This window comes from Cygnus atratus, chromosome 13, assembly GCF_013377495.2.
Source record: "Cygnus atratus isolate AKBS03 ecotype Queensland, Australia chromosome 13, CAtr_DNAZoo_HiC_assembly, whole genome shotgun sequence".
Classification (NCBI taxonomy): domain Eukaryota; kingdom Metazoa; phylum Chordata; class Aves; order Anseriformes; family Anatidae; genus Cygnus; species Cygnus atratus.
Genome location: NC_066374.1, coordinates 12112908 through 12139095, shown reverse-complemented (window position 1 = coordinate 12139095; position 26188 = coordinate 12112908). Strand labels below are relative to the sequence as shown.

Here is a 26188-nt window from a genome sequence, read left to right as displayed (position 1 = left end):
CAGGAGAGAAGAGCTCCCTGCTGCCGGGATACATTAAAGCAGCTTCACAGAAGCACATGGCCAGCAGGCGTGCAGCCCATTTATGCACTTTGAAGACCTCACTTTTTGCTAGAGATGAGAGCTGCTTTAAGTGTGTCTCAGGTTTTCTAATATCAGCTCCCTTCCCAGATAGGAGTTGTATCAAGTTTCTGTGTAAACAAGCTTCATAGCTTCTAAACACACCAGAGTCAGCGCATTGGGGTCAGTTTATTTGCTCTCCAGACAGAACTGCAATACTGGCAGGTCAAATAAAGTTGCCCCAGCCCCTGTGTTTTCACAGCTGTAAGCCACCTGGAGATGAGCTGTGAGGATGCTCCATCAGAGGCATGCCTCCACTTTGGCACTCCGCACTTGCAGTGCAGACATCAGACACAAGTTCCAGGAGCTCACCAGGACTTCTGGGTGGATTAACTGCTCAGACAGCAACCTAAGACACCCTGTCCACGCGAAAGGTCCCCAGACAGTCCCAGGAGGGAAGCATTGGAAGCTGCAGCCTGTGCAGAAGATTGGTGGGAAGGAAAATAATTAAAAAAAAACACAAAACAGTAGTTTGCACATCTTAAAAAGTGAAGGATTAATTCAATTTTAAAAAGGACACGGCAACCAAATATTTCCCGACAGCAAGTCAAGCACTTCCAACAGAAACAGAGCTGGAATTTGCTTCTCATCCAAATGGAAGAATTTGCTTTCTTAGCAGCTCTGCACTAGTTTGAAAACTGAGCCACTCCGTCTTTCCCTGCCCCACCCCATTCTAATATCTCTACAACTGACTGATTAACAGTATCAGTTTATTTACTCAAACAGGCAAATGCAGAGACACATTAAAGTGTCAACAAAAAGGTATTAATATGTCCTTTTTCCATCCAATTTAAGGAAAAAAAAAAGAAAGGAGATAGGACTTGTCTTGGAACAGTGACTCACCCAATGTATATTCCTCTTTTCAGAGGAACCTGTGGTTTTGCTGTCACTTCATGACAAAGGCTCCAGACATGAGAAGGCAAGTCAGTCAGCATTAGCGAATTAAAAATACTTCAAAACTTGCATGTCTTTGACCATTAATCCAACAAATATCAGTATTGCTTCAGGAATAACGTACCAGACAGCCAGGCACTGGGTACACCCTGCAGCCCTATGCAAGTGCCAGACCCCCTGGGCTTGCAGCACATGCAGCAGCCTCACTAATTTGGAGGGAATCCTGGTGACTCAGCTGATGTAGGATCTGGCCCCCAGGCTTCCTGTTGCTCACCATCCTCTTCCTCCCTGCTCTGCAGACAGGGCTGCAGCATCAAAGGATGGCGTGGACATCCGTATTCCTACGCTTCCCTCACCCCAGTTCCCCCCAGCTCCTTTTGCAAGATTGCAAGAAGTTTCAGCCAAAATACCCATACTCAGCTTTATTTCATGGTGAACACAGCTCTCTTTGTTCACGCATAGCACCAAGCAACTCACCTCAACAGGCCAAGAAGCAACCCCATGGAGATTCAATTTTATAACTGAATTTATCTAAGCTCATCCAGTTGTTTTAATTGATTACCTCCCACCCCTCAGTTCTCCAGCTTGCTCAGGACACTGCCTTTACACGCAGCACATCAAGTCCTTTCAACTTACTTGTCTGTCCTGGTTTTGTGCCCCGCCAGCGGCTGTGCAGACACTCACTGCACTGCAGAAGGACAAAAGACCACAGGCAGCAATTGCCACTGTGTGGGGCACCCTAAGGCTCACTTCTTCCCACCTCTGTACAAAGCTTACCTCCGGGTGCTGTTTAGTACATCTCTACAGCTGCAAGTGTCCCTTTTGCAGGTCTGCTTTTACTCTTTCAAATTCCTCTAACGAGCATGCTGGGAGAGACACGCTTCCCACTAAGTCTATTTTCATCTGGGAGCGGATGCAAAGACTTCGCTCCCGTTGTTACACAACTCCCTGCCGCTGTAGGAAAAATCTGTCAAATCCATCAGGAGCAGAGACGCACACGGGCGTTCAGCACCACCCTTGGCTTGACAGCAGCTCTCTCTGGATTTGGAGACATGTCTATGGGGCACTCACCTCCAGATACACACTTTCCTCCAACAGGTCCAGGTTAAAAAACAAACTTCTCCAAGCTAGATCTGGCAAGAATTATGCCAGAGAATTTTCTGCACAGCGCCTGGGCAGATGCCCAGTGGGGACCCATGTTGCACAGAAGCCAGGTCGCCCCAGCTGTAAGGGAACAACTGAAGCAAGCTGGTTTTCCTTAACCTGGACAGCCTGATCCTTCAGTTTTTGCAAACTGGTCAAAGTCTCTTATCTCCCTGCAGGATAGAACAAGATTCACTAGTTTCGATCCTCGTAAATCCTTTTAAAAATGACTGCTGAGCCCACTAGCCAATTCACGTGCTTCAGACTCTCCAGCACAGCAAAGGAGACATTCTGGAGTGCAGCCAAGCCCAGACAGGGTCAGCACCATCAGCACCCCAATCCAGAATGAGCTGCAGCTGGTACCCACAAGAAACCCCGATTCAGCATGACAGATTTCCACTTACAGCATCAAAATAGGAATTAGCCCCTTGCTAAAAGCCCAGGGAGCAGGAAAGCCACACCTTTCAGGACAGCATCTGAAATACTGAAAGCTGGGGAAACAACACAGAAATTTGCATGGATTTGAGTACGCAAATTTCTGTGTATGAGATACAGACCAGCAGAAAGACAGCAAGAACCTGGTGATGCTCAACCACATGGCACCCAGCTGCCCAAAGGCTGGATGGGAGGGCAGAAGTCAGTAACCTCCCCACTCCAGCTGCACATGGGAAGAAAAAAAGCTTCCCCAGCCTTTGAGGCCATCCCTCCAGCACAGCCCCATCCAGCCCTGAAGGAATACAAGCCTGAGCTGCCTGATGCACATCAAGGGGGACCTGCAATCCTGGAGCAGGGTCGATGGATGGAGGCTTACTCCCATGAGACAGCATTTGCTGTGAGGTTGGAGGTCCAACTCCATGAGACAGCATTTGCTAGGAGGTTGGACTGTCACACACTTCAAATTGTGTTTAGGACTGCAATGGAAGGGAAAGCATAAAGTTTCCCACAGACCTACACTCCTCCCTATAGGCTCCTGACATGAAAGACCAAGTGGGTCAGATGGATGGTCAATGCAGGGGTTGTGCTCATTTTCAAGGAGGACAGCAGCTGCCTGCCAGACCTCACTGGCTTGCCTTTGCTCACCCCCACCACACCACAGGCTCCCAGCTACAGCACACCGGCTGCCTCGCAGCCTCAAGTCCATTACTGTTATCTACAGAGCACTTGGAATCTGCAGGGCACAGCAGAAACCAGATAAAGAACTGCCTGAGGCACCAGCGAATCAGTCCTTCAAAGCCTGTTTGCCAAATGCTCCCCCAAAACGTTGCACTTCGGTACACCTCTGTTTTCAGCAGAGCAGCTGCTCCAGGATTAGTGTACTTTCAAGACTGTAGCCCACTAGATCAGTTTAACTTACTTTGAATTACAATGATGTGTTCACATCAGTGGAGGTGGAATGATGTTCCCCAATAACTAGTTATTACAGCATGAAACAGGTAATCCTTCCAAGGCCTCTCAGGAAAGGAAGAGAAAACTCATTCCGCCTGGAACTTGCAAAAGCAAGAACAATTCAGAGTGAATTCAAACCTAAATGCAAAGGGGATGGCAGGGGTCACATGTCTGCTAATGGACTGAGACTCAGAAGGCTTAATTTTAAATTCCTGGCTCTGGCACAGAAAAGTCATGCTAGCCTCTCAGGAAATTCTTATGCTCATAGTAATCCTTATTCTTGTGCCGTTCACCAAATAAAGCAGAGTATTAAACACTTCCTTCTGCCTATTCTGTTTCTTAGCCATAAAAGACTTTGAGGACCCACCTCTTAGCACCCATGCACAACAAAACTTAATGCAGCCCTCATTTTATGATGGGACCCCCAGAGCAACAGTGGAAAAGCTAGCAGATTCCCCACCTGTATGAGCAAGGAGGTATAAGAATCACAAGGATGAATCAGTGCAAACTTCCTTTCAGAAAAGAATGGGACCTGCTTGCTGAGACCTGCAGTTTACCCCTGACATGCTTGCTTTAGGCATGTATCCTTCCATTTCCCAATATTCAGCCCTAACGCAGCCCAGTTCCTTACAAAGGTGGCCTCAGACCTCAGGCTGTGCCCTGGCCCACAGCAGCTGGATAAGGCTCTTCACAGATACAAGGGAGTCATGGCCACACAGCCCGGACCTTCCTCCATTCCCCCAGCACCTCCAGCCCCACTGTGCGTGAGGGATGTGCCCACTGAGCACCGTGCAGGACGTTGCTCTCTGGCCCAAAGACTTTCCTCCTCTTGAAAAGTCACGGCAGATGCTTGAGCCATCATATGATTTCTGTAACGGCTCCCTGCTTTTACCAAGGGCCTTTGCAGCATCACAGACCTCCAAACTGCGGTCCCTCAGCCCCCAAAAGCTACATGACTCGGGAGCTTCTCCCACGTTTGGTAAGTAACAGCTTCTACAGCTTCCATTCTCAGGGAGCACCTTTGCTTGGCAGGTGAAGTTGCTGATAAAAAAACATTCCGTGATTAAAAGAAGTGTTACTCAGTCTGCCTGTTAGGCTTCCTGCCTGTCCAGGCAGAGAAATCAACCCAATCCCTAAATTAAATCACAGCACAGTCACTGCTTATTCCATGCCAGCAAACAAGCTTCCGCAAGCCAAACGCCCAGCGTGACGTTGCCGATCCCCGGTGAACCGGACAATAGGGAGTTTCAGCAATTAATTTTGGGAGGGTGGGTTTTGTGCAGTCTTTCAAAAGGTACAGCCATGGTCAAGCGATTTTGCAGACTGTTTTTTCAGCTTGGAAGTAAACAGCTGTCCTGAGACTGCACAGCCAGGACTGAAATCCCAGCAGCCCAAGACTGCTGCCCATTGGGCGGATAATGATCATTCAGAGAGAAGCATGACAATGAATGCTGAAACTACAAACCATAGCTTGAACATGAAGTTATGTTTCTGTTTCAAAAGTCTCAAAAAAAAAAAAAAAAACCCCACACTAGGAATTTCACCTAAGTGATCTCTTACTAGAAAGAGCTACTGATAAAATGAGAAAAACCTTTCTCCATCCTTCCCCTGCTACTCATAATCTTGTTTTAAAAGTACTTGGGAGAAAGGGAAAGAAGTCAAAGTAATTTGATTCATAGCAAGAAACAATGCTAGACTGTAATAAATCAGCTTTGCTGTATAGCTGTTCTAGTGGCTTTTGGAAGTGGAAAAAGCTGTAAATTCAATGCTTATTTTCTCTAGAGGAGATGCTGAAGATCCTATCTTCCCTTAACAAAAGCAGAAACAATCTCAAAGATTAATGTGAAAAGCCTGGAAGAGCAGAAGAGAGCTGCTCTCTTTGCCTCCCAGGAGGTTGCCATGATAGTGAAATTCAGTTTACTCTGACAGCAGGGTGTTCCCTGCACTTCTCCTCTACAATGTAAATTACTACAGGGAGGAGAGAGAGGGAGCAAAGGTACCAAACTCACCAGCCACACACCCATACTCAGATCAGGCTAGCTCTGCTCTTGGATTTTGGACAAGCACTCATCTCTGCAAAACGCACCCAGATTAGCAGATCTGGCAGCCAGGCAGGCTCTCCAAGATGTACCCAGCATTGATTTCTCTCTGGGTCCCTATGCGTGGCTCTGCCTCCTCCTCCCTGGGTCCAGCAGCTCTGGCAGCACCCAGCACACGCAGGACAGAGGCAGAGGGGAAGCAGCTCCGTGCCCTGCTCAGCACCTGGCCTCACCCCACCTTCAGGAGGGTGGGACAGTCCTCCAGCTGACAAAACCACTCCTCACAGCCAAATGTTTTGCAGAAGAAATGCCAGGGAAGAGTAAAATCAAGCTAAATGATACCTCAGAGCAACGCATTCAGTATAAACAAATCCAGGCAATGAAGAAACAACTCTAGATGTGTTTTACAGGCGAAGATTTTCAAACATGTTAAGTCCACATTTTCCCACCATAAACAATTCAGCATTTCAAAAGGTACTTAGTATGCTGGTGTGCTTGGGGTACAAAAGTGTTTTAGTCAGCTTTTGGAGACGGTCAATCCCAGCTTCCAGCATCAAGCACAGTCCGTCTGCCAGAAAACATAGCAGGCGAGATAAACTCGTCAGTTTGGAAACAAACTCTTGCCAACCTGCGATGCCACATGCCACTTCCCGTCTGAACAGCAGCGCAGCAGCCCAGAGCCCAGCCTCTCCTGGCGACAGACCCTGGCAGTTAGGTAGCCACCAAAGCCAGCAGCCAACAGCAATTTCCCCAGAGTATTCAAAGCTCCTCACTTTCTGCAAGACAAACGTTTAAATATTTAAGGCTAACATGCAAGTTTAAGCAGTTCTGTTGTTTCAAAGCCTGGTGCAGACTACAGCTGGGAAAGACGTGCCCCAGACTGAGATTTCTGGGAAGACACACCCTCAGAAACAAAATACTCCGTAATACAAAGTCTGTCAAAGCACCCGCTGCTGCTCTGTCTGCATGTGCGGTTCAGTCAGGTACACAGATAAATAACGATTTTAAATCAGATCAAGACTCACAATTAATCTTCTTGATTCCGACTAGAACTACTTTATCCGCTACAGCATTAGCGGTCGCTACACATTTTGCGGAGGACAAACCACCAAAGAAAAGCAACACAAGCACTCGCAGGACAGCAAGCTCCCGGCGCGTGCTCGCGGCTCGGCAGCCAGATGCCTGAGCAGCAGGCGCAGCTCTGGCGCCAGCCCGCAGCGAGCCTCCCTTACCTCGCCTCCTCTCCCGGCAGCAGCAACTCATGCGAGCGCGGCAGCGTCTCCCACGCCCACGGCACGGAGCTGGAAGCCCAGCGCCGCTGCCGCCCGCCCACCCGCCGCCCAATGGGCGCTCGCCCTGTGCTGCGGGCAGGCGCTGCCCGAGAGCCCCAGGGTGGCACAGAGCATCCCATAAACAGGCAACGGGGAAGGGGGCAACCCCCCGCCCCTAACTGGCTTTTATTCCTTTAGTGCCCGGCACCTGGGAGCAGAAGGCACTAAGATATGAAGCTTTTAGGTAAGCAAAATATTGTATTTTATATACATGTATGTATATACGCATATATATGTGTATATATTAAATGTATGTGTACAATTTATACGAAGGTATAAAGCTTTTTATAAAGCTTTTAGGTAAGCAAATAATTTTCTTTATGTTTTTCTTATATATCTGTATATGAAGAAAATATAAAATTGTGTGCATTTATGTGTATATTCTTATTATTACTTATATTTTACATATAAATCTTTATAGCTTAGTATAAATTATACATATACATGCATTACGTATATATGCACAAATACGCACATACTTATATTAATATATATTCATCACTAAAAAATGTATCGTTGTTATTACAGATTAGTCTTGGCTTGTCCAGTCAAATAGCAACACAGAGCTTGTATTTTGTTCGAAGCACTTATTTTGTGGAAAGCTTTAAGACCAGCCTTAAGACCACCAGAAGTGTACAGAGCAATGAGAAGCCAGATCTATTCGGCCTCAGCCCCTATTCCGTAGGATGGTGCCTACTATTTCACCCCACTGTTCCTCCAGACAAAACCAAAACAACAAAACCCACAACCAAATAAAATACCCAACAATAAAGACAAAACCAAAACAAACAACAAAACAAACAGATGTGGTCTAAATGGGTGGTAAATACCAAGTTCAGAGCTGGTCCACATAGCAATATATTGCATTACCTCAACAATTAATCCCAGTCTGCTCCAGAGGAAAATACGGACATCTGCTACCAACCAAAAAGACAAGCAACAGAAATGTGCACTTTTTTTTTTTAGCTGATCCAACATACAGGAACAAAATAAATCACCAAAAAAGGTTAAGAGAGATTTCCAAAGAATAACTACATATTTCAGAAGTTTCCTTTCCTGATAAATCCACAATGTCTGAGCCCTCCTATAGCGAAAAGGAGAGGACATCACTTACCAATAAACAGAATACTTGAATTAGTAAAGAATTTGAGGAACTCGTGACCATTAGAAAAATTAAAAATACTTGACCAATAGGCTCATTGTTTTTCTTTCTTTTTTTTTTAATTACATCAGCCAGGAAAGTGAGTCATTGCCTGGTCCCATTTCTTGGGCATCACCTTAAAATTTAGCTTCCAGCTGTAAATTTTCAAAAGAGGTTTAAAAAAAAAAAAAACAAACCCAACCCCAAACCTACAACCTGCCAGCTTCCTCAGGATGGTAAATATAATGAAAACCAAAATAGAGATTTTTAAGCCCAGAACTGCAGCTGCAACTTAGAAAGAAAGAAGTTGGCTTGAAAAGCACTTTTGCACTCCACTGGGATCAGGTTGCCTGCGCATCAGATGGGATTTGGGAAGAGCAGCTTCAACGCTGCTCTCACTTGCATCAGCAGCTGGGTTCAGCATCGCGTTGGTCCCTGGGTGTAAGGAGTTTGTCTGACCCACAACAGCAACAGAGCCTGTGAAGTCCTGGGGCAACCACGCAACAAAAAGTGAATATATTCATTTCAGGAAGTTTAGTCCCTCTCTGTTTTTATGTGCAAACACACCACACAATAAAAACCTCACACTGAGTTTTAGGAAGTTTTAGGCTTTGGGGCTTTACTGGTCTTACAGACAGCATGCAAAAACTCAGCTCCCAAACTAGACTGTGATTTCTTCTGTGACAGCTCTGTCCTTGCTCCTTCAGGGCTTGATAGGAGCAATGCCTGATCTGAAGAGGGAAAAGAAAAACCTCCTCCCCTTGCCTCTGGCAAGAGTGTTGCTGGGAGAGAAAAGCAGCACCTGCAGGTTTGTAGGTATCAGACCCACGCTGCAGAGGCAGACAACTAAAAGCTACCAGCCCATGGAGCTTTAAACCTCTACTTATTCTCTTTTCCAGGTAGGAGTAACGCACCCCATGGGGCTGCGAACTGCCACTGTTCCCTTTGCCGAGGAGGGAAAGGGCATCGCCACCCGCTGTCCTCAGCCAACACAGATGCTCAGTGGCTCCAGGGTGAGGAGAAGTCGAAGTTGCGCTCAGCGGGTGTGCATGGAACACACCCACCCTCCACGTTTGTAGAGGATCAGCGGCAGCCAGTTTTTCTGCAGCTTTAAAAGCACTCAGCTCTCTAAATATCTCCAAACCCAGCCTCGTTGGTGCAACCTGCAATTACACGCAAACCCAAAATAGTGCTTCGGCAGCGCCAGCACCACTCCTCGCCGTGGCACGCCCCAGCACAGCTCCCCGCCGCTCCCAGCCTGCTTCCTCCAGCGTGGCTGGGCAAACGCGGCTCCCTGTGCTCTTCCAAAATAGGAGTTTTACGGTCAGCCCAGTGCACCAGCGTATTTTCCTCTTCCTCCCTAAGAAAGCCTTTTAGGGAAGCACAGGATATGCCTGAGGTGCTCAGAGGTTGCTCTGATCAGGTGACAAGGCATCCGCTCTCCTGCACGAAGCGGAAGGCACCCATGCCCCAGCAAGGGGCACACACGGGACGAGGAGCCCTTCCCTCGTCACTGCCAGCAACCCAGGAGCATACATCTCATTGCAGAGGAACCTGACCACAATACACCAAAAAAAAAAAATCAACCATTCTCTCATTAAAATATGTGGCTGGAGCAAGAGGATTCATTAAGGTGAAGACCTTCCTCCCCTTCTGCCCCAGTTGGTTTGCCGGCACTACTTGTGTCCAGAAGGGATGCAGAGAGGCATGAATTGTGCCAGGACCACAGACCGAAACCCACACATAGGAAGGAGGACAGCGGTGCTGTCAGGGTCAACAGCAAAGGACGTCACCAGCAGCAAGAATGCCCTTCAATTGCAGGGAGGTGCTGACACACCGGGGACAGGATCCCTCCAGCGCATCGTTGCGCAAGGACGCGTCTCCTCCCCAGTTCCAGTTGCCAAGTTTCGCTGGGAGGCCACTAACACGTATTTGCCCTCCAGAGGTTACTCAGAGCTGCAGGAGCAGCCGCTGCCTGCCAGGTGATGAGGCAACAGAGAGAGTAGCCCAGGAGTCACCTCTCCCCTCTCTCCTCCTCTCCCCTCACCCCCTGCCCTGGTAATGCTCTGGGGAAGGAAGGAATGGTACCACGTGGTGGCCTTCAGCTACAGCAGGGTAGGTGACCCCACAGCTCTCCCCAGCAAGCACCACCACCTGCTCCTGGACACCAGACTCTCCAGCCCCTCCAGAAGAACCCTTTTCTAGCCCTAGCTAGCAATGCCAAGAGATGCGATGATAATACTGGAAGCTATACAAGAACCGCCAACCACTTCTGGGGAAGTGTTTCAAATGAGGGCACCTCCACCTCCTGCTTCAAAAAGCAGTTTGCTGGGCTCCACTCTGCCATCCAGCCAGGTAGTGTAAGACATGGTGCACCCCCCTTCCCAGCACCTCTATGTTACACCAGTCCAGCAGAGCATTAACACCCACTGACGGCCCCTTCTGCACTGCCATGGCCCCCAGTCGCACCCACCCAGCGATGCTGCACCCGCTGCCCCTGCTCGCGCCACCCTGCAGGCCTCCAGGAGCAGCAAACACAGCTCAGCCTCCTGCCCCAGCCTGGCCCTCGCCTGCTCTGGTGCCGTAGGGGAGTGGTGTGAGCTGGGGAAACAGGAGGACAAGTAACAAGTGACAGGAAAGGCCAGGATTATTCAAGAGAAACTTTTCAGCCTCGGTCACCTGCCCTGCAGCAGTACGCTCACACATCTTGCATTCTTTGTCTTTTTTACCACTGAACAGCTGCTCAGCATACCAAGCATTTTCAAGAGCATCCCCCTCCTTCGAAAGAGAGGGAGGAGAAAGAGCAAAAAGAGTAACTAGTTGGAAGAGGAGCCACGTAACCTATGTAGTTTATTCTATCAAACAGAAAACACCACCCTTTGCAAGTCAGGGGGCTTTAGAGAGCAAAGTTGATGGTCAGCCACCTTGTCATTTGGACTGGGATCAGTGGCCATTTACTAAGCACCAGACTGTCCCCTCCCACAGTTCTGTCCACTCTCTTTAAAGACAAAGATTTTAATGAAGTTATGCACAAATGGACAGAAGCACTCTCTCCTGTGCTTTTTAAACACAAACAGGTTTTATGCACTTCTTGCCTTCACCTTCAGACGCTGACCAACTGCAAAGTACATTCCATCAAGCAAACACCTGTAGAAGGATTTGACAACCAAGGAGCAAGTATTTAACCTTAACTCTTCGATTTATTAGTCTCTTTAAAGAAAGAAAAAATCTGTCTTTGCGAAATTTCCCCCTTAAAAGCTTTCTGAGCTACTCTTTCAACAAGCCTGTCACCAGGAAGAAAGCAAGACATTAGTCAGGCTCATGCTTATTTAATAAAAACCTGCATATGCAGTAGTGTCTGAAAGTGTGTCTTTATTTTTAAAATGCTTGCAAACTAGAGTGTGATTTTACAGTGTAAAGCAAATCTGAGGACTTGCCCAATCTACCCTGTGCTCCAGCAGAGCTCAGCACACTAATTAACTAACCAGCTCTTCACAGCTTAGAGCAGGGGGGGCATGCAATCACCAGAGAAGTCAGCAAGTATGCCCAGAACACTGTGGAAAGGATATCTCATGTCTTACTATTTCATAAGGAAATCAGAGGCTCCACTGATGTCAGCTTCAGGAAATGAGCCACAAGCAGATGATGCCGGAAGCAGGCTTTATTTAGAATTTAATAAAGTGGGTGACTCAGTACTAAAGACAGAGGTGGGTGTGGAGAGGGGATACATGGAGGGAGAAAAAAAAAGAATGAGTTATTCCCTTGAGATCATGGGCAACAGGGAGTACAGGGTTTTGTTTTGTTTGTAAAACGAGAGACTACAGATGAGCTGGGAACACTTTCTGCACGGTCACTGCAAAAAGTTTCTCCTATCTGCTGTGTTTCACAGGCAGAAGCTAACACCCACTGAATTGCAGGGGTGGGTGGTACCGTCAGTCCCACAGGCCTGAGCAGGGGCACCTTCCCATCCTTTCTGCAACACCTTCTTTGAGCCAGAGCAGAGGCAAGAGAAAGGAACTTGGAGCAGAGAATCTTTTTAAGCCAGTTTTGCACCTCCACCTGACCCACCACAAAGCGCGCCTTGCACCTGTCATGGGTTGTAATAAATTGGCTCCAATGAAAAGTTTTTTTCTTTGGGTGATTACAATGGCATGAGATGAAGGCTGATGAGGACTGAAGCATGCAGAGAGGAGGAGACCTGGACACCGCAGAACTACAGACAAGCAGGGCAGGCATCTGTGCATGCTGCCATCCACAGGCCACCATGCCCACCCCCTCCTCAGTCCCAGCTCGCTGTGGGGTCAGCACATGGAGGGATGGGACGAGCAGAGAGGGACCAGCCCCGCACTGCGCCCCAGCTGCACCAGCTCAGCCACACCACAGACCAAGCCGCTGCAGAAAGGAAAAGGACAGGGAGGCAAGTGGTCTGCCAGGAGGGTCCTGCAGGCACAAACATCTCTCAGTTGAAATGCCAGGGCTGCCCATCCTTTATGTGGCTCAGGCATTCCTCTGCTCACCTAAAGAGGGTCCAGAAGAATATCCACATTAAGTCACTATTCAAGAAAACAATGTTTTACACTGGAATCACACTGTTACAGAACACACACAACTGCCCAAACAGAGGGTTTCTAAACAGAAGAGCTGTTCTGATCCCTTTTCTGACAACGCCCAATTTAGTCACATTTACAATTGAGACATACGAAGTGTCCACATGAAGTTTATTCCATGAGGATACAATCCAAGTCACTTCGCAAAATCTGCGGTGTAATAGAAGTGTAGCTCTTTATACTGGGGTCTTCTGATATGCAGAAGAAAAAGGAACTTTTAAAAAAATACAAAGGAAAAGTTTTTTCTGCAGATGGAACCACAATATAAACACAGGAGTACATATTTGTTCACAAGAAGTTAACTCAAGTCTGACATAAGCCTTGCTACCTCCCATCAGTAATGAACATTGCACAGTCTGAGTGGCAGCAGCATCTCTGTAAACTTTCCAGCTACTCAGACCAGGCTTTTCCAAAGACAGTACCCACTTATCTAACACTCATTTTGATTTGAGAAGCCTACAGCAAACGAGCCATCTCTAATGCCAAGCAGAACCAGCAACTTGTCTACAGAAGCAGCTCATTAGGCTACTAAGCAGAAAGTAAATTGGTATAATCTTCAAAATAAGATTACAACAGCAAAAAGGATGTGGCTCTCAAAATAAATCTGTGGACTGTAGCAAGCCTGGCAATTACGCAGAACCAGAGGTCAGGAACTGCGTAACATCTTCCACCTATACGTGAGATGAGGTTACACCACTTTGGTCACAGCCTGCTCAGACCAGTAAGCAGAATTTTGGTCAGCTGTTGACCACTGTCCAGACCAGTCTGCTGCAGAACGATCCTGGCTAGCAGTGGGGCTGTGGGAGACAGCCACTGGGTGGCTCTTCAGTCCCACACAACTCATCTGCGGGTCACCTACCACCATTAAAAAGGTTTCACCACTGGTGAGTCAGGGCAATGGTGGTGCAGTCACAGATCAGTCTGGGAAGCAGTCACACGCCCAGCCCAGCCCACCAGGGCCTTCAAGGAGACACTGGTATCTCACCCAGGCATCCTGCCAGATGCTGGAGGTAGCCAAGAGCCATGAGACTTGAGGATTTTGGCACATGGCTCATTCTGTTGTGCAAGTGGGCCTATGAATTCAGCTGCACTGGACAGGTCCAGAATCTCATCTCAAGGGACCTTGAAGCTTTTCCTGGTATTTAGCTTGAGGCTAGATTTGTTGGCTTCCCCTAGAACTGTTCCTTTTATCTCAGACCCCACAGAAAATTTTCTGTAGGTTGGATCTGCTGGACAGGCCAACTCCAGCAGCTCCTACAGCCATTGCACTCTGTTCAGACATATAAAAAGATGAGTGTGCTAGATTGCCGCTCACACATACAGTGCAAGTTGTCACTCATAGCCTTCAGGTCCCTAGACTGCTATCTTCACCATACAGCTCATTATGCTGTTAATTAGTAAGCTGCCTCATGTTTTCCAGCCCACAAAAAAAAGCTACTGGTAGCAGGCTGACCTCTGTCCTGTGAAGCCATTCGTTGCTTTGACCGCAGGTTTCTTATACTCTTAAGTCTACTACTACTGCTGCTGCTGAGTTTAATATTTTATGAATTACAGTGGAAAAAACCCTCATCTTTCCAAGTTAAAAAAAACCTACAGATCTTCCACAAAGCCAAGTCTAAGCAAGGCATGCTATTTGACAGAAGGCACGAAGCAACTGTGCAGCTCAGGCAGGACGTGTGAGCAGTAACACCACAAGGTACAGCACAGATTAGACCAAAGAGATCCAAATGCTAATCCAGAATATTATCCGCGAAAGCAACCGACACGTAAAACAGCAATGCACAGCTAAGTGCCAAGTTGTTTTCAACCCAACGCACAAAGCCTTAATCACTAACATCAATTATTGACCAGTGCCAGTCATAAAGACTCTTACATAACGGGGGTTTCAAGGCCATTAGTACAGGGTTGAATCTCACTCCATTTCATGGCTTTCCAAGAACTTTTTATATAGACTTTCAGAAGAGCGAAGAGACCAAAACTATCCTATATAACCCATAAGAAGGTTATATATCCCTTGGGGGAGGGAGGCAAAAAATGCTGTACCACTAGCGACGGCTCTAAACAGGGGCAAAGTAGGCTGGGTGCTGCTGTAAGCACCTGCCCCAGAAAGCTACATAACTCCCAAGAGCTTCTTAGCCAGGCACAGGCAATGTAAGTTTTTCAGTTTTTCAACAAGTAGTCTGACTACGCTGCCTTTGGTAGAGCATTTGGTTCTTATTAAACAGTGGCAAGAGACCAGCTGGAAATTAGATCAACAAGAATGTTACAAAGGGGTAGGCAGCAGCAGGGCAGAGGCAGGATTGCACTGGAACCTCCCATCCATGTCCCTGAAGAAAGTTTAGTCCCAGTCTTGGCCAAACAGAGCAGAAAGGAACAGGCTAAAGTTTAGGTCAGACAGACATTCGGGACACTTACACAAAATACTTGCAGTTTTCAGAAGGCCCAGTTTCCCTTTTCTCCTCTGTGGAAAGGTGAGTTTTACCTAAACAAAGACTCAAGCTTGGTCATTACTTCTAGTAGCACACGAAGACTGGAATACATTTGTAGCTGTATTTCCATTTGTTCTCTACTGACCTCCTTCAAAGCATTGCTATCACAGAAAAAAAAAATATCTTGAAGACAGGGCAAACCTCCTCCCTTGCCTGTCTGCACCATACCAATTGTAACAGGATAACTTTATTTTAGGAAATGGGTAAGGTGTGTGTAAAGTCCTCAATCTGTTTTTGGAGGCAAAACTTTTTATGCAGAATTCAAGAAGAAAGAGCTTAATTGCAATATGGCTTTTGAACTCACTTCCCTCGTTCCTGTGACCAGCTGGAGACAAGCACCTTGTTCTATGTTGGGTCAAGGAAATGTTTAACTACAGGATTTATAGTGAAATATACACTATGTATATTCCACTGCAGCCACCCAGCACTTACAGCAAAAAGCAAACACTGTTTTAACTCAACGAAAACAGCAACAGACTTGAGTATCAGCCTGCTCATTAGGGTCCTGCTACAGAGGCTCTGAGGCAGGACAGCATCCAAGCCTGTCCCTGGGACGAGACTCAGCATCCTGGAATCTCAAAACCACAGCCCTGCTCCAAACCCAAACAACGCTCCACAGACCCTTCCTGGCTGATTATCAGGAAGGAACATAAGATTGTGATGGCAGCGTAAACAAGGACTAAGGATTTATGATCTTTCAGATGTTGTTTAGCCAATGACCCAGCTGAAACACTGCTTCATGAAGTATGAATGCCAATTTCAGGGATGGGTAGCTGGAATTCAAGTTTCCACTTGGTTAGTGCTGTTTCGGAAATGCTGAAAGCCTCAGTGCTCACCCAGCAGTTTCGTCTGCTGGGAGGGGCTGCCCTGAGCTCTCCCAGCAAAAGCAAGGCAGCAACTAGGACTCATTTCACCACTCTGTCAACACAAACAGCATCACTTGTGGCCAATATTCCTGCCACTGATGAACCAGTGTTACATGGGACTTCCAGCATGCAGAAGCAGGATCACACCTCACTTTGTCAACTCCTGCAACACCAACCTACAAAGGTGTTTTAAGGGCATACAGAAAAGCAGGATTGTAGCTGCAATTTTCAGATTCCATCACAATAGGCACAGAAGAACACGCAAGGGACACACAGGTAACAGTGCAACCTTGTTCCACAAACACTACACATCACCTTTCATCTAATCCAGAAGGGGTGCAAGTTTGTTATACCAGGTCTTCAACTTGCATTTTAAACATCTTGGGCATTCAACTCTGGAGAGCCCTAAATTAATCCCTAACACATTGGCAAAAATCTGTCCCACATATATAAATTTGAGTGCAGAATCACATGTATTCCTATTCTCCTTCTACCATCAAAATACTTTTCATATGTCGATCTTAAAAAACGGAGAACAAAGGAGATTTTCCTTAAGCTTTGTTTCCCGCCGCTTCAATGAGATGCTATAATTCCAGTAGGAATCCAGAGGACTTCCCTAGAGCTCTGCAATTAATTACCTTTTTCTAGCAGGACAGCCTCCCCATCATCTGGAGACAAGGCAAAAGAAGCAGTTCTGTCAAATAAAACGGGCAGGAGCCCCACAAACAGGCCCCAGGGCAAGCGAAGGATTACCTACTGCATGCCAGAGCCAAGCATACCCCAGCTGCTGCACTGGTGTCCACTGACACCTCCTGCAAAAGCACAGCATCTCCCCACACTGCAGCCTCATCCAGCACCTGGTGTTAGAAAAACTGGTACAGAGCAGCAGCATTTCTGACATCACTCTGCCTGTCTCAAAGACATCACAGATCAGACTTTCTTCTTTATGCTTTTTCTCCTGGTATTTTGCAGGTTTTCCTTGTCTTGACCTGCCTCTGCAGTGGGCAACAGCTCATGTTGCCTCATTTAAGTTCCTGTACTTATATAATTTTAAAAGCAGCTTAGCTAACATTCTTTTCAAGAAAAAAAAAAAACCTCAGTTCCCTTCAGCACAAAAATGTCTAGTAAAGAAATAACTGCAGGAGTCAGTTTTTCCACTTTAAGTATTTGAGATGTGAACTAATAGCCCCTTGACTCTCAGCTAAAGTAAAAACATGCGACTAAGTTAGACAAAGGCTGAAGGCTCCATCCCTAGACTCTGGGAGGAAAAAAAAAATCCTCCTACCACCCTTCTTCAGTCAGTTTCATGACTGTTTACAAAGGTTTTTGTAAACGAGACAATATTTCCCATCTTGAAGGTTTTTTGTGTTTTGTTTTTTTTTTTAAATACAGTCTAGCCTAGATTAGAAGAACCAGAAACAGAACAGGCCAAGGCGGAGTCCACAGAAAATTGAAGAGAAAAAGGCATTTCAGAGAGACATTTGATCACCAAGGTCACGTAAACCATTCCAGGCCCATGAAGCATGCTAGTCAGAAATAGCCATGAAACAGGCACCACACAGGGGCTCCCTGCCCTCCTCCCATCTCTGTTCTTCCCTCATGCTCCCTGCTCATTTATTTATCCAAAACACCTGTCAGGGCTCAGGACCAAGCTGGAGGCTTTCATGGACAGGGGCTTCCAGCCCCACATCCCACAGGCACTGCATGCTGCTGCCTCCAGCAGGGGACAGTGAGTGGCTGGCACTATTACCGCTCTGGGAAACAACTTGCTGCCTCCTAAGCCTGGCCAACAATAGAAAACAGCATGAAACAAGGCAAGAAGTCAACGGTTGAGATTTACTAGGCAGAGAACTGATGCCCAAAGCAAGGAGACACTCGGCCCTTCCCCCTGCTGTCCCAGGGCCAACCATTCCCACCTGCCCGAGAAGCCTTGGCTTTGGGGCTTGGCTTTTCTAATAGGTGACAGAAGGCATGAGATGGGCGTCACATCAGGCACTGGTCAACCTCCTCCTCTTAATGGCTGTTTCCCCACTTTTTTTCCCTTTTCTAAGAGGAGGGAAGAGGGAGTGGGCAGTCAGGACAGCATGGGAGGCTACAGGGCAGAAGCAGTCTGTGAGCCCTTGCAATTCTCTTGAGCTGGGGCACACCTAAACTGGCAGCCTAATGCCAGAGAAGCCCCAAAACACTGCTGCTGTTCTTGCTGGGCATCAAAATGCTGGTCAACATGAACAAAGGAAGGTAAGAGGCTGTGCTTTGGGACCGGGATTGCTATCTCCCACTGAATGCACAGCCCCCAGCCAAGTGAGCAGCATAAATGCCCTTTCTCACCTAACTCCCTGCCGAGTTCATACGACCAGGCAGCACTGCACTTTGCGCTGTGAAAGCACCTCCCCATCCAGGAGACTCTTCCAGCCCAGCTCTCCTTCCAGAGAGGAGAACCTCAGGGTCCTCCTGCCACCCATAAAATACCTTGCTACCACACTAAGATGTTTCCATCTCAGGTAATGAAGCACAATAACTTCTGCCAGAGTTTTTTTCACAACTGCCTAAGCTGAGGTAGGCATTTAAGGAAGAAAAAAAGCCCTTGACTGCTTCCTGCATCTGTGTCTCAGCAGTGCAACATCTATTCCACCTATCTAGCCAACCATCTTCACTAACAAGAGTGGACCAGGAGCTCTTTCCAGGCCACCGGACTGCAGAGTCCATGGTCACCAGCCTACAGTTTTCAACTCTTTCAGTTTGTGCAGGAAGTATAGCTAGACCTTCACTCAATCTCTGCAATAGCCACATGGGCAGAAGACACCTGGCTGTGCACCTTCCTGACACAGGTCACCACAACACTTTCTGGTGTGCTAGCAGCAGATTTTCTGAGCCATTTTGCAGCTGAAGGGCTCCCCATGCCAGTGTCCCAGAAGCCAAGACATGAACGTGTTGTACACAGTTTTCAGCTTGCTGAAAAGAAAGGCTATTTTTAACCCAAGACCATGTCGGGTGGGGCTCAGTCTCCAACCAGGCCAAAAAGCCACTATAACCCACAAGACCAACCTCTGGCAGCTTTTGCTTGCAGGCTGATGCCTGTTCTATTTTGGGGATGGGAGGAATTTAGAATAAAAAGATATATAAATTAAAAAAACAAAGGTGGCTATGAAAAGTGAATAGAGGGAAGGGCCAGACTTATCCTGTGTATTTTAAGTCTAAAGAACAAGGCTGTAAAAGAACATAAATCAGAATTACTTTATTTTCTATTTCTGAGAGCAGTTTACAAATCACCATTTAAAACATGGGCAGGGAACAGAAGAGTGCAGCCCCACGTTATTTTCTACAGGAGGAAGAGTGAACCTGTGGCTCCTTGCACGGCAGTGAGAGCCTTGGGAGAATGCGACAGGGAAGCAGTCTCCAGCCACCTGCATACAACCAGGATCCCAAACAAGACTTTCTATTTCTGACAACAGTGCAACAGCTGTTGGGACACCAACATTTTTTCTGACATTAGGATTGCAAAAAAAAAATGGCAATACAGAGTCACCAAAGTGGCCTGGGGTTTGGAAAATAATAGAATTTTTGTTTACTTAGAATTTATGGCCAACAGGCAACCCATCAAGAGCAGAGATGTTTCACATGTACTCAGTACCTAAATGAGAGTGAAATCACATGGACCTCCTACATAAACAGACCACTAGGTTTTACTTGTTACAGGCACCATCCCAACAACTCCTTTAGGTAAAGGCATTCAACCCAGTTTGACACAGACATGTATTTTACCAAGTCATTCCCACCTTCCTTGCAGTACAACAAATGACAGCACCTACTACCTGGTCTCTCACTTCCCATCACAAAGTGTCCTATGTGATCAGGGAAACAGTGAATGACACATCAAACTGTTTTCAGCTTTAAAAGAAACAAACAAAATAAAGCTTACTTCAAAACATCAGAAATTAGGCCTCCCGCAGAGAGACTACACCTTATCTTCTCCTGAAGATCACAGTAGTATCCTCTCTTCACAGCTATGCAGGGACTCCCAGGAGCATCTGTGAGCTGTCAGTCTTTACAGGAACAAAAACCTACTGAAGAGGCAGGAAAAACAGCTGTAAGCATTTCAAAGGAGGAAATGAGACAAGGAGACTGGTTAGAAGCATATGGCCCATATGGATTGACATGAGCAACCGGCCGCAGTCCTAACCAGAGCTTCACATCTCAGAGAGTCATCCTGCTTCCCACATCCTCAGCTGCATGTCAAACCAATAATTATTTTATTTCTTCCATACCATTTCCCCAATGTCAGTAACGCACGTGCCCTGTGGCGACAGTCATGGTGGTGCAGGAGCACATTCCACCTGGACACGGCAAACCAGAGGGCAGGGCTGGTGAAATTTAGAGATAAACTAACAGGAGGCAACAAGCAAAAGGGAAATAAAGGCTTTATATAGCTCCATCTCTGCCAATAGCAACTCCTCTGAGGACACAGGCCCCCTCTCCATCTTTACACCACTCGCAAACCCAGTGACAAAACCAGCTCTGAGCAGGCCAAGCATTAACCCACAAAATACAGACCTGAACCACTAGCTGTTAGAGGAAGACACATGATAATTCTTGCAAGTGGGCCAGACAGGACTTGCTTGTCATTCTTTGCATTTTTAATCTATTGCCAAAAAAAGCCAACAGATTACAGGCTCCCAGGAGACCAGTGGATGCCCCAGCACCACATCCCCAGTGCTGCACACCTCTCCTGTTGGCAGCACCACCGTCAACTGTGTCCTCCATGTGAAGATCTTAAATACCTCCACCACCAGTAATTCTTTGGGACCAAAGAGCGTGGTATCGGCAAAGCACAGATCAGCACATCCTCTCTGCCAGCCCCACCCCCCCGCCTTTGAAGAGGAGACTTCTGTTTTCCTGCTCCATCACTTCAGCAGGAAACTAGACTAAATGCTGGCATGCGTAAGCACAACCCACCCCCAAAGCATCCCACACATATCAGCACCCCGAGAGCAGACCACGACAGGGATACCTTCATTAAACCCCTTGCCATCCAATAAGCTCAAGAGAAACAGCACATCCAGATGAACACAAACCCAAATGTGTGGAGCAGAAGACACAACAGTAGCACATTCATGGGCAGCAGTCACATGGCTGACAGTGATTACAGCCACTCACTGTCAGCTGAGCTGCCTCTGCTCAGAGCACCTCCAGGATGGTCGGTAAGCATTGCTTCTCCCAGCCACACCACCCAGAGCCCAGGTGTTTGTTACACCATCACTCAGCTGCCTTCAGACCTGAGATCACAACTCTCACCTTTTCCACCTACGCACATACCAGCAACAAGAACAGAGGCACCTCTGGGCTGGAAAGCTCTGAGCTGGAAAGGGCTTTAATGGTGCAAGCGGGGAAAGCTGATGGTGTGTTAGAGGCTGAGCAAGTCTCTGGGACTGGCAGAGGGGGGGGACGCGGGGGACAGTCTATCCACACACCCCCACACAGCCAGCAGTGCTGCACACTGAACTCAGCCATGAGCTGGTCACAGCAAACAGCCACAGGCGCGGCTGTTGTGCAATGCTCCAATTCCCAAAGTGTCAACAGGAACATATGTGAAAAGATGTCAGCAACAGATGCCTATCTAAGGGTTTGGGGAGCCAGGGATAGGAGAGAGAACAAGGTGATATTGTGTCATTCATTAGAGCAACCCAACAAAAAAAAAAATTAATACATCCTTGCATCACCCTCATTGCAAAACTAAGACCAACTCTTTTTAATCTACTTGAAATGAAGAGAATGTTTTGCTCTGCACACATGTTAAGGTTATTTGATGAACTTCTTTCAAATTCAGCATTTAACTCTATCATTCACACAGACCTAGTGGTAGACATTTCTGACTTCATGTTTGGCTTTTTGACGCAATTAGCAACTTTCTTTAACTGCTCAGTGAGCTCAATGTCCATATTCAATAGTACCTAGTACACAAAGTTTAGTAGTTAGTTCATAAACATTAACCTATCATATTGCAGCTGTTCCCAAGATGGCAAAGAACTTCTCAGTTGTAACCAATAAGTTAAAAATTAATCTGTTATTGCAGGTTGATAGATTGTCAGTCACATGTTTAAACAGCTGGCACTGAGCAGAAAGATGAGAATCTGCCTTCCCATGCTGAATTACCGCTCTAATACACAGAGGTAAAGGTAATATGCAAAGCCCAAACGTAAGTTTCTTCTGCTGTTTATTGCTATTATGTAGCACACTGATAAACCAAGTTGCAGCCAAATAAAACAAATTTCACCAGTCCTCCTGTCTGCAAACTGTAAAGCAACAATGAGGAACATGAAGCCATACTGTTCTTCATTTTCCATATGAGCTTTCTAACCCCCTTCTTGATCCAAACCATTCCCATGTCCATGCATCAGGTCAACCAACCTGCCTTGCTGCACTGCAAGTCACCATTGAAATCCATTAAACACAGCATCATAAATTGCCTCTGCTCTAGGGTGCTGCCTGAGCTGGGACTGTGCTTTATGGGGCACTACTAGAGCCATACAAAATCCAGCCTGTGATGGAATAACACAAATAGGTGAGATGCTGCCTTACTGTCACTTCCTTTGCCACAGGCAAAGCCAACAGGCCTGTACCCAAAGAGGGACAAATCTCTCTACAGGATTCTGGTCTACAGCACTCGGCATTTTGAAAAGGAAAGGAGAGATGCAAGACGTTATAACTTAGAAATCTGAAAAAATTGCTGTGAAACAAAAGTATCTAGGGTGGTGTTCCCTCCCCCGAAAACACAGCCTCTTCATGTTTCTCCACCTATCAATGTCATACAAAACAGGTTACCAAGAACACAGATAGGGTGCACTTGGGCAACTGCACCAAGTGAACTACTACCATCCAACCAGCAACTCAGAGGCTAAATGAGGCTGTCTTTGGTGATCAAGGTTACTTACTACTTATCACTACCATCAATTTAATAAGGAATTGGATTAAGATACTATATAGATACAGAAATACCACAGGCACTCCCTCCCCAATATCACCATCAACCACGTAAAAAAAGAAAGCATTTCTCTTCTCTCAGTGTAGTAAGCTATCCACATTAGCAAAAAATGCACCCAAATGCACTGATGCTCCACATGGAGAACTTGCAGTTTTACTACAGAAGTTTAACTATAGAAGTGTATACTTCGATCACTTGCAGTTAAGCACATTACTGTCCCTAACATCCTTTTTGAACAATGGTTAAAAGATGCAATTCTCATTCACTTCTTGAAGTCATAACAGTTGTATTTCCATTTCTCTGAAGCAAGTTAAGTTGCTGCACAGGAGCCAAGTAAACACAGGAAAGAGTTACTAGATCTCACATGAGTGGATGTGGCATTAAACCCATTTAACAAGGCTGCAATTCCTCCACTCACCATCTTAATCTCACAACAATTGAAACCCAGAGCAGAGAATTCAGTAAAGGAGCCCCAGGGGAAGGAGTTTCTCTGCATTTATCCCAAATCCAAGCATCTATCAGACAAATACCTAATGAAGTCTTCAGTCCCCAGAGCCCTCCCCACTGTGAAACTAATCTAGACAAAACTAGTAAATAGGTTTCTAGAGTTCTGGGCATTCTTTAATCTGGGGAGGTATTTGCATTCTTTATAGGAGGGAAAACTTTTGTCAGATGAGCTTTGATAAGAGAACAAAGACACTGGTTAAGCGCTGTTCTTTATATCTAGCACTGAATAACTCAATTTAATAATCATATTATGATCTCTTAACACAGACAAAGAATGAGTAATTCATCTTTCACAGAGAATTCTTTCAGAGGACCTCAGCTACAACTAAGCAACATCCTCAAATTGTTAAACTCTTGGCAAGATTAATGGGCAGCGATAAGAGCAGCGTTTCAAAAAGATATCTCTTCGCAAGTTATTCTCAAGTATATTTTTCCAAAAAGTATTCAAATGCAAACCAGCAGATCTTAAATTTAAGTTCTCCAAGGGCACACCCCAAACTGAAATCCATCAAACTCCCCTGGGGCTAAAATCAGCTACAGAAGACTGCGCCCAGGGGATTCGCCTTGTGTCAGCTAATCCCCCAGAAACATTGCTCACCACTGACAAACTACCAGCAGCTCCTCTTTGAACAAGGTTTCTTTTCAAAACAGATTGAATTTCTATACATTATTATGAACAGCACTAACATATGTTGATCTCTGTAACTATTCCCTCTTTATATCCAGGTTCCATCTGTTGTCTTTAAAGTTACTCTGCGTAAGTCTCCCAGTATTAAGGAGGTTTTCTTCTCAGGTTACCAGGCTCACTTGAGGTGTCACAAGTGTTACTGGTTGAACAATGGCTCCAAGTTCTCATGCAAAAGCAATTTATCTGAGATATCTATTATCTTTTATAGTCTCTTCTACAGACTGACCAAAAACAGGAAGCCCAGCTCTAGTTTGCACACAGGCATTCCACTGGGATTGTGTAACAGCAATAACAACCTCCAGGCTGATTCAATGGCATTTGCTCAGAGCTATACTAACAGCTCTCCTGAAAAGGAAAAAAAAAAAAAAAAAAAAGGAAAGAAGAAAAAGGGAGTCCAAGTGATGCCTTGCTCGAAGGTACGGATGTTACTACGGAGTGCACACACACACGCAGCCTCTCCCAGGGAAGGATTACTATTAACTGGAGATTGGATTCCCTTCCACGTGTCTCACCACTATTTTCACTTCGATAAAAATGTAAAACTTGCTCTGGGGCACAGTCATGCCTGTGGAGCCCGTTACCTCTGCTAGCATCAGGGTTTGATGCTATTACAGCCGGTGCCAGGCTGCTCCAGCCTCCCCTATGCAGAGGAGAGCCTCCAGCTTCGCCTCCTGAGGATTTCCCCGCTGCTCCCCTTCCCAGCCTCCCAACAAGAAGCCATTGTCCGGGGGAGCACGGGGACACTTCCTCTCCCAGTCCCAATTAGAGATGTATAAAAATAAACCCACACGCTCGCCCCACCGCTCCACTTTATTTCACCCCCCCTTCGCTCAGACGGGAAGCCGGCTCCGGTTTCCTCGCCATTTCTGCCGCGCTATCCTGCGCAAGAGATCGAAGTTAAACGCCAGCTGAATCCCCCTTTTGCGTCCTGCTCCGCGGGACCCCGCGGCGGGGAGCGGGAGCGGCTCACCCCAAAACCTCGAGTTTTGGCAGAGGCCGGGCCCCGGCGGCTCCCCCGGCTCGGCACGGCCCCGGGCCCGGTCCCGCCGCGGCCGGGAGACCGCTACGGGCGGCCGGGGGCAGCGCATCCCGGCTCGGCCCGGGGGCCAAGTTTGCCGTGGGGACGAACGGGACGAGCTGCCCCTCGCCGCCGCGGCGGGGCTGGAAGGGGCGGCGGACACGCACCGCGCTCGGGGCTCCGGCCGGGGCCGCCCCCATTGTCCCGGGAGCGCAGCGGGGCGGCGGGAGGGGAAGGGAAAGGAAAGGAAAAAGAAGGGACGAGAAGGGCCGGTGGGAGCCTCCCGCCCCGCCGCTGCTGGCAGGATGCTCCGCCCGGGCTGGCGCTCCTCCGCGGGGCGAGAGCCAGCAACTTTCCGCAAGTTGGAGCCGCGCTGGGAGAGCTGCCGAGAGCACTCACCACCACCACCACCACCGCCGCCCAGCCGAGCCGTGCCGCGCCGCTCCGCGTCGTGCTGCCCCGTGCCGAGCCGTGCCGTGCCGTGCCTCAACCCCGCTGCCCGCGCTCGGCGCGCCCCGGCCCCGCCGCCCCGGCCGGATTGGGCCGTGCTGCTGCACATCACGTTGGCCCAGCGCGGCGATTAGGCGTCGGGAGAGTCACTCAGGGCGGGGAGGAGCTGCCTTGCCCTGCCCTGCCCTGCCTTGCTCCCCTCTGCATGCATCCCTCGTGTCCTGCGTGCCTGCCTGATCCTGCCCTGTAAGCCTCCCCGCTCCGTGCAGCCACGCATCCCGCTCCCACGCACGCATTGCCCCTTTCCTGTAAGCTTTCCTCGTTCTTCCCCTGCGTGCATCTCTGCAAGCTGGCGTACCTTCTGCCTACAAGCATCCCTGCCTCTTCCAGTGCGGGCACCCCTCCTCCCATGCGCGGGCTCCCCTTGCAATCTCACCTTCTCTGTCCAGAGCGAGCACCCGGCTGGTGCTGAGGATGCTGGTGCTAAGGATGCAGGTGGGCACACCGGGGGCCAACCCAGAGACTGGCTCCCA

General features: G+C 47.6%; 1 protein-coding gene across 35 annotated transcripts in view; it reads right to left on the bottom strand.

The window, feature by feature from the left end:
- PLS3 (plastin 3) overlaps positions 1-25803 on the bottom strand; it is a 58059-nt gene extending 32256 nt beyond the window's left edge. For 2 of the 35 annotated variants that reach the window (XM_050713492.1, XM_050713471.1), the window contains exons 1-2: positions 25605-25774; positions 19933-20077 (exon numbers count right to left, since the gene is read on the bottom strand). The gene's annotated coding sequence lies outside the window, so the exon portion shown is untranslated. The other 33 variants (XM_050713475.1, XM_050713485.1, XM_050713476.1 and 30 more) reach the window with 30 other exon arrangements.
- Positions 25804-26188: the final 385 nt, after the last annotated feature.